This window comes from Oryza glaberrima, chromosome 4 (genome assembly GCF_000147395.1).
Source record: "Oryza glaberrima chromosome 4, OglaRS2, whole genome shotgun sequence".
Taxonomy (NCBI): Eukaryota; Viridiplantae; Streptophyta; class Magnoliopsida; order Poales; family Poaceae; genus Oryza; species Oryza glaberrima.
Genome location: NC_068329.1, coordinates 10,478,888 through 10,493,012, shown reverse-complemented (window position 1 = coordinate 10,493,012; position 14,125 = coordinate 10,478,888).

Sequence of the window (14,125 nt, the reverse complement as noted above, 5' to 3'; positions counted from 1 at the left end):
GTGTCTAAATTTATTAACATCTATATGTATGTGGCCAATGCTAGAAAGCCTTAGATTGTGAAACAGAGGGAGTATATGTGATGTGAATGCATGTGTTGTGATGGAAACAAATGTGAATGAGTTGTGAATTGGCTGTGAATGCATGTTTTGTGATGGAATGTAAATGCTGCGATGCTGGGAATATAAATGTTGTGAATTGGCTGTGAATACTGTGATGCTGGGAATGGGGTTGCTGGGAATGGGACTATAGATATGTGCTTCTGTCAATTTTTGCAGCGGGCATGGCTAGCAAAGGCCTGAGGCTAGCTAAATTATAAAATTTTATTTTTTTTTCCAAACTCATCCCTGACGGGCATATTAATAATGCCCGAAAGAGATAAGTCATCCGTGACGGGCTTTTAGAATAAGCCCAATAGAGCTAAGTCATCCGTGACGGGCTTTTAGAGTAAGCCCGATAGAGATAAGTCATCTGAGCCGGGACTCGTTTGACTCAACATGTGGGGTCAAACCAATCGATGACGGGCTCTATCTAAATGCCCGATTGAGATGACTAGTCATCCGTGACGGGCTTAGTGGTGTGCCCGATTGAGATTAGTGATCCGTGACGGGCTCCTAACTACGCTGGTTTGACTGGTCATACTCATATGTGACGGGCTTTGTTTTCGGCCCGATTGAGATAACATCAGTGACCTTTGCCCGATTGAGATTTTTCCTTACATCAGTGACCTTTGCCCAGGGACGGAGGCCTTACCCGATAGTGATGATGCTTTCAGCCCGTCACAGATAAGCGATCCCATTCTAGTGGCCCTAGGTGTACTGGCTGCCAGATCATTGCTAGATCTGGTAGGACAACAAGGAGGGGCTTTGGTAGGATAACAATAAGCTCAGTGACGGTGCTAGCGGCAACCGGGGAGACTGGATTCGGTCTAATGGCTAGATACAGCTAGCTTTCTTGTGAGGACGGCGAGGAGTGCACGAAAGGCTTTTTGGAGGTGTTGACAATGGTTAAGGAACGATGTTAGATCTGGCTTAAGTCCCACTGGATCTGAGGTGTTTGTGACCCATCCAATCGTGGAACGCAAATGGTATTGGCGGGGCCTCTTCTACTCTGTCTCTGCTAGAAAGCGTCGGTGGGCGAAGGCAATATGTGTCAGGACATGTGGATCCGTTCAGGAATTCTATCAAGATCGCTTCAGTGTTGTCTTGTGAAAGCAGGACAGAAAAACGAATGTAGTTTCGAAGTTTAGTCGTGTAGTTTTGTTTTTTGTTTTTCTTCTCTTTCTTATGAGACATGTAGTTCAAGTATTAATCATGTATCTTTCGATTGTGTACAACCACTTCTGTGTATATAAACATCAGATTTTTATCCATTATCTTTTCTCAAAAAAAAAGTAGATCACGAAAAATGAAATAATCGGGAACATAGACTCCTGCAAAGGGTATCGTGGCAGCCATACCTTTTCAATTTCGAACTAACCAATATCAAATATTCACTACTAGAAAAACCATTTTTCAGACGATAATATTTTTTTTTCAGGCGGATACGCATCTTGGAACCAAATGGCCACCTAGGAAAATGATAACGGGGGCTGAGACTACCGTCCCTCTACGATCACCAAAAATAATATTATGTCCCATCTTATCCTTTCCTCTACCATCCACCACTCATTTCTCTCCACCATACTTATCCTTATCCTCTCCACCTTTCTTCTCTCTCTCACGCACGGCTCAGAGGGCAGGGGCGGCGTCGACTCTGAGGAGGAGCGTCGTCTGGGGTAGGGGTGGCGTCAGTGGTCGTTCCGACGAGCGGCACCGTCGGCGGTGGCTCCGAGGAGGACTGGTGTGGGTAGCGGGGGTATCGGCGACGAGGAGCGGCGTCGGTGGCAGCTCGGGCGGAGGGGAGGGGTGTCGGCGGTGGCGCGGGTAGAGGGGTGGGGCGTTTGCAGCGGCGCGGGCGAAGGGGATGGGCGATGGCGGCAACGTGGCCAGAGGGGAGGTGTGGGTGGGGGTACCGGCGACAAGGAGTGGTGTCAGCGTGGCTTGGCCGAAGGGGAGGAGCGTCGGCGGAGGCGTAGACCGAGGGGAGGGGATCGGCGTGGTAGCACGGCCAGAGGGGAGGGGTGGTGCAGCTCCCCTCCCTCTCCACTCCCTCAGCTCTACTCTACCTCGGCAGCTAGCGATGGCGACAGGCAGCGGATGTTCCTGCGACAGCGACGCGCGAAAGTGGCGGATCAAGCGACGGGCGTGGTCATCTTCCTCGTTGTCATGGTGGTCTTCCTCGTCGTCATGGACGCAGCAGCCCCTCTTTGGTGGCAGCGGTGGTGCGGCTCCCCTACCCTCCCTCTCCGTTTCACTCCCAGATCTAGTGGAGGGGCCGAAGGCGGTAGCATGGCCGGAGGGGGGGAGGGCGGCGGCGGGTTGGAGGTGGCTTTTTTTTTCGCCGAGAACATTTTCGTAGGCTGGTGGCTATAGCGCCTACGAATATGGAGATGCCGCCTGTGAAAATCATTTTTGCAGGAGAGACAAATGTCTGCCTGCAAAAATCGTGTATTTTCACAGGCCTTGAAGTTCATACGGAGTGGATGGTCGTCTGGAAAAATCGCTTTGTCCCATTTGCAAAAATGTTTTTTCTAATAAATAGAGACAGTAATAAGGAGGAGCAATATAAATCCTCAACCAAAGGTACACATACTTGCTATTACCGATTTAGGTAAAGCCGATCTCTTAGATGCACCATGGCATGTAGATAAAAAAACCTATTACTCTCGAAAGGCTTTGGTTAATTCTCTTGAGATATCTTCCACCGCTCAGAAGGCTACAGCACATCCATCCATATGTAAGTATGTAAGTCCAGAAAAACTCGGCTGTTTTTTTGACCTCTACCCGCTATAGTGGGGGGATGAATATAGCGTACAAAAATTCTTCCCCCATAATACTCGTTTAAAATTTCTATCAAATATTTCCCTTAGACCATAGTTATGTGACAAGCTAGATCTAGTAGGAGGTTAAGAAAAGCTACAAAGAACCCTGCTCGGATAATCAATATCAAAGATATGGCATATAACAAAGTAGGACATTCACATATAAATAGCATGCAAACTTTATTTAAATCAAAATAAGTTCGCTATAGGTCCAACATACTCAAAGATTAGTGATGACTTGCCTTGCTCATAGATTTGTTGAACCGGACCTTCGATTAACTCAGCAACTCCTTCAGAATCTAAATTTACGTGCGAAAGATTTGATTTGAATTCAATTAGAATTCAAATAAAATCACCAAAAATTCAAACAGTACAAATTAAATTGAGAAAGTGGTACCAACAGTTGATTTTAGATAAATTTAGGTTCAAGTTTTATTCGAATCCGAGTTAAAATGAGTGAGTTATGCTAGTTTAAAGATTCAAATTTGAATTAATTCCAATAATTGTGAAACGGTACTGTTCATAATTGATTTATTTTTATTCCAGCATTAACAGTAAGTGGTAGTGACTGACAGGTAGGTCCACTCTTATTTTCTTTTCTTTATCTTTATTCTACTAAGGGAAATGTGATGTGCAACTGACAGGAGGGTCCGGCCCCTGTTGACTGAGGTCAAGCCGGCCATATATTTGCCGGCGGGTCCCTCCTGTCACGGACACAAAATCTATAATTAAGTTTTCTTAGATTTTAATAACAGGGACCCCACATGTCATTGAGTGGGTTAATCACCATTAGGTGGAGGATTACTGTGCGCTAATTAGATGTGGGCCCCACACGGTTTCTCTCTCTCGTTCCTTACTTTTTTTCCCGTCGTCTTCTACCTCTCGCCAGGCAGAGGCAGCCGCGCCATGCGCCTAGCGCGCATGCCGGGACGGCGCGACAGCGGCGGCCGGGGAGGATGAGGCGAATCTCCGGCGACCTCCCGCCGAAAGCCACGGCGCAGGACGGCGCGGGGGCGAGCGGCGCGGCATGGCCGTCATGGCCGACCTCCGGGGTGCAAGGGGATAGGGCGGTAGGGCTAGGTTCCAACCAAATTGATGGGTGCGCAAGCTTCTACAGTGTATGGTGGTTCGGTTTTTCTAACAAGATGGAAGGGAAAGCCTCCTGGATAGCATGTCCATGGGGACCTCGCCGGCGGTGGAAACAGCAGCCGGGCCGGCACGGCCATGGGTGCTAATCGGTAAAATCGGAACCGGGGTTAGCTAATAGTAGGGTAGAGGACGCTACGGGCGCGAGGGCTCACCGTGGGATGGCGAGTCGGCGAAACGCGGCGTCGCGGTGGGGTCCTTGGGGTCCCTGGGGAGGCGGTAAGGAAGCAGAGGATGCCGACGGCGGCGAGCGCGCAGGCGTTCGACAGCAGGTCCTCGGGCTCCAGCGGCACCCGGCGTTTGTCCAAGGCAGCAGCAGCAGCAGAGGCGGCCCGAGCCACGGTTCCCGTGGTCAGCTACGTCGGCTTCGGCTCCAACCAGTGATGGTGAAGCATGCACACAAGGTGTTCGATGAAACGAATTTGTGGAAAAAGGCAGAGAGGGATGGGGTTTTTTTATGGGGGTTTGGCTTGGGGATAAGCCAGAATGGCGTGGAGGATAAGGTCGATGATAGGCGCGCTCGATGGCTGTCTACGGCCTAGGTTTAGGGAGGTTGACGCGGCTAAGCTTCGATCTCTCCCAGGATTCGGATTCTTTGAATCGGTCGGGCATGATTACCTATGCGGTAGGATTGCAGGAGAGGAATTGCTAGCTGTGGAAAGAGGCACCGCATTATCCAGCGGTCTCAACCGGGGGCAACGAGATGGCGACGCAATGGTGATGCGATGGCGACAAGAATGGCGGCAACGTGCAGTGTTAACGGCCGCAGTAGGGAGGCGCAGGCCTATGCCCTAGGGTGACGCAGGGTATCGTGGCGGCTATTATCCCTCAGCTAGATGGCCACTAGCAATGAGATGGGATGACGCAAGCGCTCGTGACGACGCTGCCTTTGTGCGGGATTTCGGCGGCTTGGTCGGGCGGTGGGCCCACGCGGCGTGGCGCGGCACACGGTGCGGCGCACAATGCAAGGTGACCGGGAGGGCGCACCGGTCGTGCGCGACGTGGTCGCGGCTCGGAGGTGTGGCACTGTGTGTGGGGCTTGGGCTACTGCTCTGGTCGAGCACCTGGCGGAACCGGAAAAGTGGCAGCTGGGAAAAAGAGAAAAAAAGGAAGAAAAGGGAAAAGGAAAAGATGGAGGGGCCAAACTGCAAAATGTCTTGGATTGGAATTTTGAATTGAGATGTAACCTATACATTTTGGGTTTAAGAATTCCAATATTTGATTTGAATATTTATTTATTTATTTATTTCTATCACAAATTAATTGTTTTAGATTAATTTGGATTTTTCACCTAATGTGAACTTATATATTTTGGAGATTTGAGAATAACATTGGATTATATATTCCGATGTGTCCCTACAGATACGATGGCACATTGATCGAGTTTATTTGTATAGTAATATATTTTGCACAGATAGATTTAATTTATTTAAGTTTATTATGAAGGTATTATGAGACTTGGTGCAATATTGGTCTAAACATTGAATCGGATACTCCTATAAGCCCTTTTTATATTTAGAACTCAATTTATTTACATGACTAATTATTTTATGTGAGTGAATTTTATTCCATGAGAGACTCACTGAGAGTTATAAATATCAACTTAATTATTCCAGTGAAACACTCCTTCATATATATGGTCGTTGTAGTGGTGACTATTCATGTGTACTTAGATGTCATGATACTTGTCAAAATGGTTCAAGTATTTAACATTTGACCTATAAATTAAATTAGTAATTAACCTTCTCTTTGAATGGCTTCGTTTTGTTGTGCGTAAATATTTACAGGGTTTATAATAAATATCTTACTTTTATAATTGTTACGTAGTTGTATAGCTTTAGCTTAATTTTCATTTGTCACAATTTATAGTTTGGCAAGCAATAACAACCATAACATCCAGCATGATGCACAACAAAAGCACCAATAACATCGGCATGATGCAATTTATATAAAAGTTTTTGAAAGTACTCAATTTCGGTTTCGTTTTATTGGTCGAATATTCAGGGTGTTACACTCTAGTAGTATACTCTTCCTTTGCAATACTTTATTATATAATGAAATACTCTTCTTTATATATAGTTGTAGTATTATGCTATACTTATATAGTTTAATTATTTGCTTTGGTATAAATTTATCATGTGTTAATCGTATGGGTAGCTTAACAGAGATACACATTAGTATTGGTTCAATGTCCGAGTATTCGGTTGCTCTATATCGGATGCATGGATGTAGAGTAGTATTTAGTAATGTAAGCGCGGTGCTTAGATTATTAGATACCATTAGTTTGGGTTATATGCTGTGGGTTAGTAGAGGTGGGCCGCTGATGGTGACAGCTCAGTACGGGTATTCCTCCACGTCGTATATAATCCTAAGACACTTTCCTGGTGTAGGTACTCCTCCGTATTCATTATCGGTCAAATGGCCATGACTGGTTGTCATAAGGAACTCGGCAATCAGGAACCTAGAGGGCGTAGTTAGGGGGTATTGGCGGTACGAATAGTGTATAATTAATGTATATACTAGACAACATTATACTGAAGTACAAATAGATTTCTTTGCTAGTTTCTTTCCACTATACTAAGCTTATTATTTTAGTATGAGAGTAGCTCTTCTTGGTGTTTTATGTGCCAACCAATACTTTGTCTGGATATCATTAACCCCTACATTTGATCTGTCATAGCCATGAAATGAAATAATAAAGTTCTCTCTTATCATCTCCTTCCTTAGGATTAAAAATACGATACCTTGAATATATTCCCGGGTGAAATACTACATCAGTAAACCCATGAGCTTGCGGATTCTTCTCTGTAAACGTAAAGAATTACAACCCATATTTTTGGTATCATTGTTGGGGATTAAGTTCCTTAGTAATGCTGTTAAGAAATACCAACAACTACTTTAATCCAAAATTTCCTTATGCCATCTCCACAAGTAGAAGCCTTTATCTTCTCATCACTCAACTCAATAAGAAGCAAAGTCTTTAAAAATGAATGTTTGATTTCCAACCCATTGTCATTTTATACTGCTCATAGGTCACAGTAGAATTTCAAAAGTCAAGGAAAGTAGGATCACGAGGAAAGCAAAATGCTATCAAAAATGCAAGCCATCGAAAAAGCTCAGAAACATTTAGAAGAGCAAGCAAGAGCACAAGCCATGTCCAAAAAGCAATGAAATAGAACTCCCCTCAAGGCAAGCTGACATGGTGAATAGAGAATTGACGTGCAAAAACAACAAGTATCGACTAACCTGTCACAAAGGCACGCTGTCACGCAAAAGTTCGGCATGGATGCTACAAACAGGAACATGGAGCTATCAATGTCTGACCTAAATGTAGCAAATAGGCACATGGAGTTGTACAAGCCCGGCCTAATTGCAATCAAGCTTGAGGGAGAATAAACAATTGGCATATACCTACAGCAATGTGATCAAAGCCAAGTGTCCTTCTGCCTCCCCGCGAAAGTTCACATGTGAGAAGCAACAGACTTCGTCGATCTAGTAACTGGGGTTAGTGAGCAAGAACTTAGGAATCCAGTACTGGCTCGAATGAGGTGTAAAAACAGGGTTAGCATAACCAAAAGAATGCATGTTTTGACCCTGCTTGTTCTAATCCAACCCTGCTACGTCATGTCGAGTGTCACACCCTAAAAATCCTAAATTTATAAATTGTTGTTTAAATGGAATTATTAGAAATAATTTTAAAAGCCTAGAAGAGAAGATCTAATTTTAAATGATAAATTCCAATATAAAAATGGGCTAGATAAAATTTTATTAAATACTTCACTTGATTCTATAGTTCCTAGATTTTTCTAGGATTTATTTGAGCCAAGGAAGTATTTTTAATAAATGGAATTGCATTTCATGAATAATTTTAATTGAAAAAGGTTTTAAAATCTCTCTTTTGGCTTTGGGCCGAAAGTCGGCCCAAAACCTTCCTCTCTCTCTCCCCGGCCCAAGTCGGCCCGCAGCCGAGCAGCCGCCCGCGCGCGCGCGCTCCCGCTCGCTGACAGGTGGGTCACACTTGTCGGACCCGTCGTCTTCGTCGCGCCGTCGCCTGGCCGAACCCTAGCCAAGCTGCGCCGCCGTGTCCTTCCAAATTCGGCTGCGCCTTTCCTTCTCCAGCCAAATCGATTGAGAGGAAATGATCCCCGAGATCTCCTCTACCTTTTCCCTTTTGGAATCTATCGCTAATTCGGTTTGGAAATCGTGGGATTCGAGTTTGATTCGGATTCGTCTCTCTTCCCGAACCCTAACTTTCCATCGTCGTCACCGGCCGCCATGGGCCTCCGTCGCCGGCTCTAGCCCCTATATAAAGACCCCCGGGACCTCCTCTCTACGTCGCCACCCTCGCCTTAGCTCGCAGCCGCCTATAGCGCCCCCTTCGCGTCAACCCGTGCGCCGCCGTCGCCACCGCTTGTTCAGCCGAGCACCGCCGTCGCTCCGGTCGTCGTCGTCGCTCGGGAAGGGCACTGTCATGATCGCTAAGCCGTCGCCGACCTCGTCCGTCTCTCCATCGTCGCCGTAGACCGCCGGAGCACCGCCGTCATCGTCAAGCCGAAGGTCGCCGCCGCTTCTTCCTCGTCGCCGTCGTCGTCCGGTTGCCGTCCGCCGCCGTTCGTGCCTTGGTAAGGATCGCCGCGACGCCCTCTACGCGTAGATGCCCTCCGTTTGCGCCGCCGTGCCGTCGTTCGCCGGCGAGCATGCGCCGCCCAAGCCGTCGCCGGTGATGACGTCACCGCTGACGTCATCGTCGCCGTGCCCCGTGAACTGCCGTGGATTAGATAGATCTCGGCCGTTCGTTGTGGATAGGTTAGATCTCGGCCGCCCGATCCGTAGACCGCAGCCGTGCACCCGGTCCACCGTGAGCCGAGCCCGCTGACGCAATAATCTCTTTTTCCTTTTCAAAAATAATTCATTATTGCGTCATAATTCAATTAAAATCTATATAAATGATTTAATCCGATTTAATCTTTGAAAATTCATAACTAATTCATCTTAGCTCGGATTTAGTTGATTCAAGTCTCTAAATTTTTCTAAAATTGAGATCTACATGTTAAAAATATCCACATGTACTGTTCATGCTTGTTTATATGCTGTTTTGGTGATTTTGCTCTTTTATGCTTAGATTCCGACGTTCCCGGAGAATCCGTTTTCGCAGGAGAAGAATTTGAAGAGTTCCAAAGCCAGCAAGGCAAGTCACACAGATCCCAAACAACCCTTTGAGCATGTTGATCCTGTTCAAAGCTATTGTTTCTATTCAACTATTGCATTTATTTTTGAATGTCATTGGGTGGAAATAACCTATTGCCTTGCTATAGCCCTTTTGCTATTGATTCCCTATTCTTTGTCACTTGGTTAAGAATTTGATTAGCTAGAACATTATATGGTTTTAGCTAAAGTGAATAGGAAGCTTAGCCATGCTTAGAGACACTAGCTCATATAAATGGGATAACTTATGATTCAGTATTATTTAATGATGGCTTAATGATAGCTCACGATGGTTAATCGTGACTGGTTAATTAATTAATTTGCCAACTAAAATATGATAATGGTGGGTTGTGAGCACATGGTTTTGATGGTCGTGCTCATGACAATTAAGGACCGGTTCACGATTTTCGGTTGTGAAACATTAACCGTGCCAACCACAAGCCATCGTGGGCAACGGCTTTATTTTCTGTATAGTATGGTTCATTGTAGAGCACCAGACTGTGAAGTGGCGGTGATAAGCCCACGGGGGTCGCTGGGGAGTCCATGCCTTGTCTGCAAGGGGGTGATTATGATCCGGGAATGGTACACTGCTTTGAATTGTGTTATATAGAGGGTATTGTCACAATCTCTATTCGGGTACTTGTTAAGTATCGTGATGCATGGTTGACATGATGTTGATGTTGAGGTTGTGTCTTATGGGTACAGTGGTACACCTCTGGCCAGAGTTTTAAACTATTCGAATAGCGCGCCCGCGGTTATGGGCGGGTCTAACAATGCCTTTCGTAATTAGTTTCACACCTCTCACCATAATAAATGATGCTGTAATTGGTAATAACTTGTTAGCTCCTGGTTTGGAATGGTATATTCCTGTTTTGGAGATAGAATTGTGCAACCGGGATTGGTTGTTTAGAATAGTTGGGCCTATGCAACAGGGTATGTTGTATAGTGTTGGATTAATATTGTTTAATTAATAATTTACTGTTTTATGAAATTCTGAAATATTTATTAAATGCTATTTATGCAAATGAGACTATATTATGCCTTCCTTTGTTATCCCCTGCATTTGCATATTTGCTGCGTGGCTTGCTGAGTATGTCATATACTCACGTTGCAATCATTCATCAGAGGAGGAGTTCTATAGTGATGCTGATGGTGTGGAAGATTAGGCGTAGCCCTGGTCAAGTTGCCTGTGGAGTGGAGTCGTCTGCGCCGTTTATCTTATTTTTCCGCTGCTTAGAACTTTCTTGATTGAGAGGAACTATCCACCTCTGTAATGACATTTTATCCGCTTATTAATTAGAGTAATAATTGTACTCTATTATCAATTTGTTATTGTGTGCCTCGGCTGATTCCTGGACGAGGGTTTACTCACATGTAAGCGTTTGGAATTTTGGATAGAAATTCCGGGCGTGACATCGAGGGTGTAAATCTTGGTGAGAAAAGCGAGATACACCACTTGAACAATGATGACACCCACAATCGATCCTCTTAGGGACTCTTGTAGATGTGGTATGGTTTGCTCTCAAAGTCTAAAGCAGAACCCAACCAAATGACTAGCTTTCCCACAAAACGTACACTCAAACATGGTTTGGTTCAAATATCTCTTGTGCTCAACATGTTTTGGATCTTTGGGTTTTGCTATCTCGTTAGGGAGATAGGCTTATACTTGCTTGTTATAGGTATCAATTTAGACTCTGATGTTTTGGATGTACTAGAGGTAGTATTTCCTATGAAATCAACACTATTATCCCATCAGTGACACCTAATATATCATGGGTACCTACCATCAAAGACTCAGCAAAATCATAGCCTATGCCTTGGTTGTTTATGGACCCTTTGGATTGGTCTAGGATCATGTTCATATTCTTCTTCTCTGGGTAAGCCTCTCTAATCATTGCTGTAGGTAGGTATTCTCTTGAGTTAGACCTGCAAGGGACTCCTCACACTTGGAACACTCACTTTTAGCAGAATCAACATCAAATTTAAGTGCAATGAATGATGAACAGGAATTCTTAGCTTTAGCAGAATCAATATCAATTTTAGCATCACTTAGTTTAGTCTTCAATACAACACAATTAAAGCCTGGAGAATGAACATGTTCCTTAGAAGCAGAAGATTCTAGCAAGTTATTCATGATTTTGAGTATGCCAATTTGTTGTCTTAATTCATCATTTTCACTGGTGAGTATAGGATAGTTTTCACAAACTACCTATCATATCACATTCATAATTTCTATTGATGCGCTCAAACCTGTCTTTCAATTCTTTTAACTCCATCTCAATCAAGCTCATATCAACTTTAATTTCATAGGAAAAAGAGCAAGCAATACTAGCATTAGAGGGATTCCCAGCTCTTAAAGCACATGGTTCGCAATCATTTGCACTCAAAGTCCTATGAGGTATTGTCAGAATGTACCTTAGGATGCTCTCTTGAGTCATTCTCATCCTCAAGTGCCATGAGGCACATGTTGGTGAAGTCACTATCGGTGGCATGATGGTACATGTCGAGGAAGTCCTTGTCCTTCTTCGTCGTGGCACGATCATCCTCGCCCTCAGATTCAATGTTGCCTAGGTTCACCTCCAAAGCTGCAAGCACTATGTTGACCACCTTCTTCTTGATGCATTTGTTCGTTCTTCGCTTGCTAAACATGGGACAATGTACCCTGGTATGATTTGGCTCAAAACAAATGATAGAGTGGCTAGTCATATCTCTCTTTCCGTCTCTCAAATTTTTGTAGGCTATTGAAAACATTTTGGCAATAAGAGAAAGATCATTTTCATGGATCTTCTCTAATTGTTTCTCAGCGATCGAGTTTAAAGCGACAATTGAAAATCCACCAGACACGAGAGCTGAGCCAGTAGAAAGACCAACGGGTTGGAAGAGTACTTTTCCCGCCTCCCTCTCTCTGTGTTCTCCCTTTTCGTTTTCTTCATCAATTTTCTTCGTGACACACATCACTTGCACACTTGATATTGTGTAGTCCGTTGCGAAGTCCTCCCACCACATTGTTTATCCAGCATGCACCACCTTGTACTCAACCTTGTCACCCGGCATCCTTGGCCATTTTGGACTTCGACTCCTTCATGAGTTTAGTCTCGATCTGCCATTGACCAAGGTTGACCGCCAATGATCGTGACGTCGGTACAACCCTGTCACATAGTATCACGACCATGCAAGACCTCTGCTCCTCCCAAAGCATAGTCCCGGTCATGCCATTGACCAAGGTTCACTAGTACAGAAACCGTGATAGGTGCCGGTTGGGAACCGACTATAGGTGCCGGTTTCCCATCCGACACCTATTGGTCGGCACCAATACTCAAAACCAACACTTATGAGGAATAAAGAACCGACACCTTTAGCTTTGCTCGAGCCAAAAAAAAAAGAGAGAGAGCTGACTCGAATCGAGCTAGCCAGCTCGAATCGAGCTGAACTCAACAACCACACGCCCGTCGTCACCCTTGAGACTAGCCCTACTCCCCTTTGGATCCATCCACTACAGAAAATCCTTCCTTCGTCGGCCAAACAAATAGAAAATGTCATTAACAGAAATCCTACATGCATCAAGAACTCAACAGGTTCACATTACATTCGGGACATGGATCGAGGAGGAGAAAAGAGGGGAAGAACTCAAGAACTCAAAAAGAGAACTCATAAATTCAAGAACTCAAGCCACCGGCTGCCACCTCGCCCGCGCCACCGGCATCCTTCTCCACCCCTACCGTCATCGCCGCATGGGGAGGGCGTGGCCGCCGCCGTTGCCATCGCCAAGGTGCGCCGCCTCCACTCCTGCCGGTGAGGCCGCCCACCACCATGGAGGCTGCCTTCGCCGTGGAGACTGCTCGCTGTCCACCACGGCTGCCACCGGCGGCAGCGCTGCCGCCCATGGATCTGGAGGGGGGCAGTAGAGGAGGAGGAGGACGGGGAGGGTGCCGCTCGTCGTGGAGACCACCTACCGCACTGCCGCCCCTCCACCTCCCCTCCCGCCGGATCCGGCGAGGGGAGGGCGTTGCCGCCGGTGCCTCCGCTGCTGCCCCTCGGGCGCAGCCGCCGGCCGTTGCTCCCCGCGAAGGAAACAGAGAAGTCAAGAGGATAATAGGACGGGGGAGGAAATGAGGAGGACAGGTTAGATCACTCGATGGGGGCATAAGGTGCAGTTTTTATTGGATGAGGACGCGTGGCTCGATCGGCTATTCAGCTCGGCTCGGTTTTGAAGGTGCTGGTTTTTTACAAAAACCGGCACCTTTAAAATATATTATAGGCGTCAATTATTTTAAAAAACGGACACCTATAGTATTGGTGCTGGTTTGTTATATATAACCGGTACCTATAGTGTTTAAAGGTATCGGTTTTTTATTTTTTTCATCGTGTGGATGTGGGAAAATGCCCATAGGTGCTTGTTTTAAATGAACCAGCACCTATAAGGCCGGTCCTTATGAGGGTTTTTTAGTAGTGGTTGACTTGTATTACCTATAGACATATGTAAACAACCGTTGTTTAGGTATAGATATCGTAACCTGACACACATTAGTCCACGTACACATTTCCACCACTTCCAGCACTTGCCAATTTTCCATCACAATGAATCAAAACCACACATGGTTTCACAGTTTCTCATGTGTGGTGATAAGAGCTGCAATGACTTCGTTCCCATCTCCTTTGTGCTTGATTGCTTGCTTGTAGACTTTTTCCTTTCCACGGCAAGGTTTTCCTTCGGCTGCAGGCAGTCAAAACAATGGTGGGTCGACGAACGGTGTAAAACTTGAAACCATATGCATGACTAAGATCTAACTATACACGACGCGTTGGACAAAAAATGAACAAAACAATGCTAATGCTGAGATTCAAGATTATTG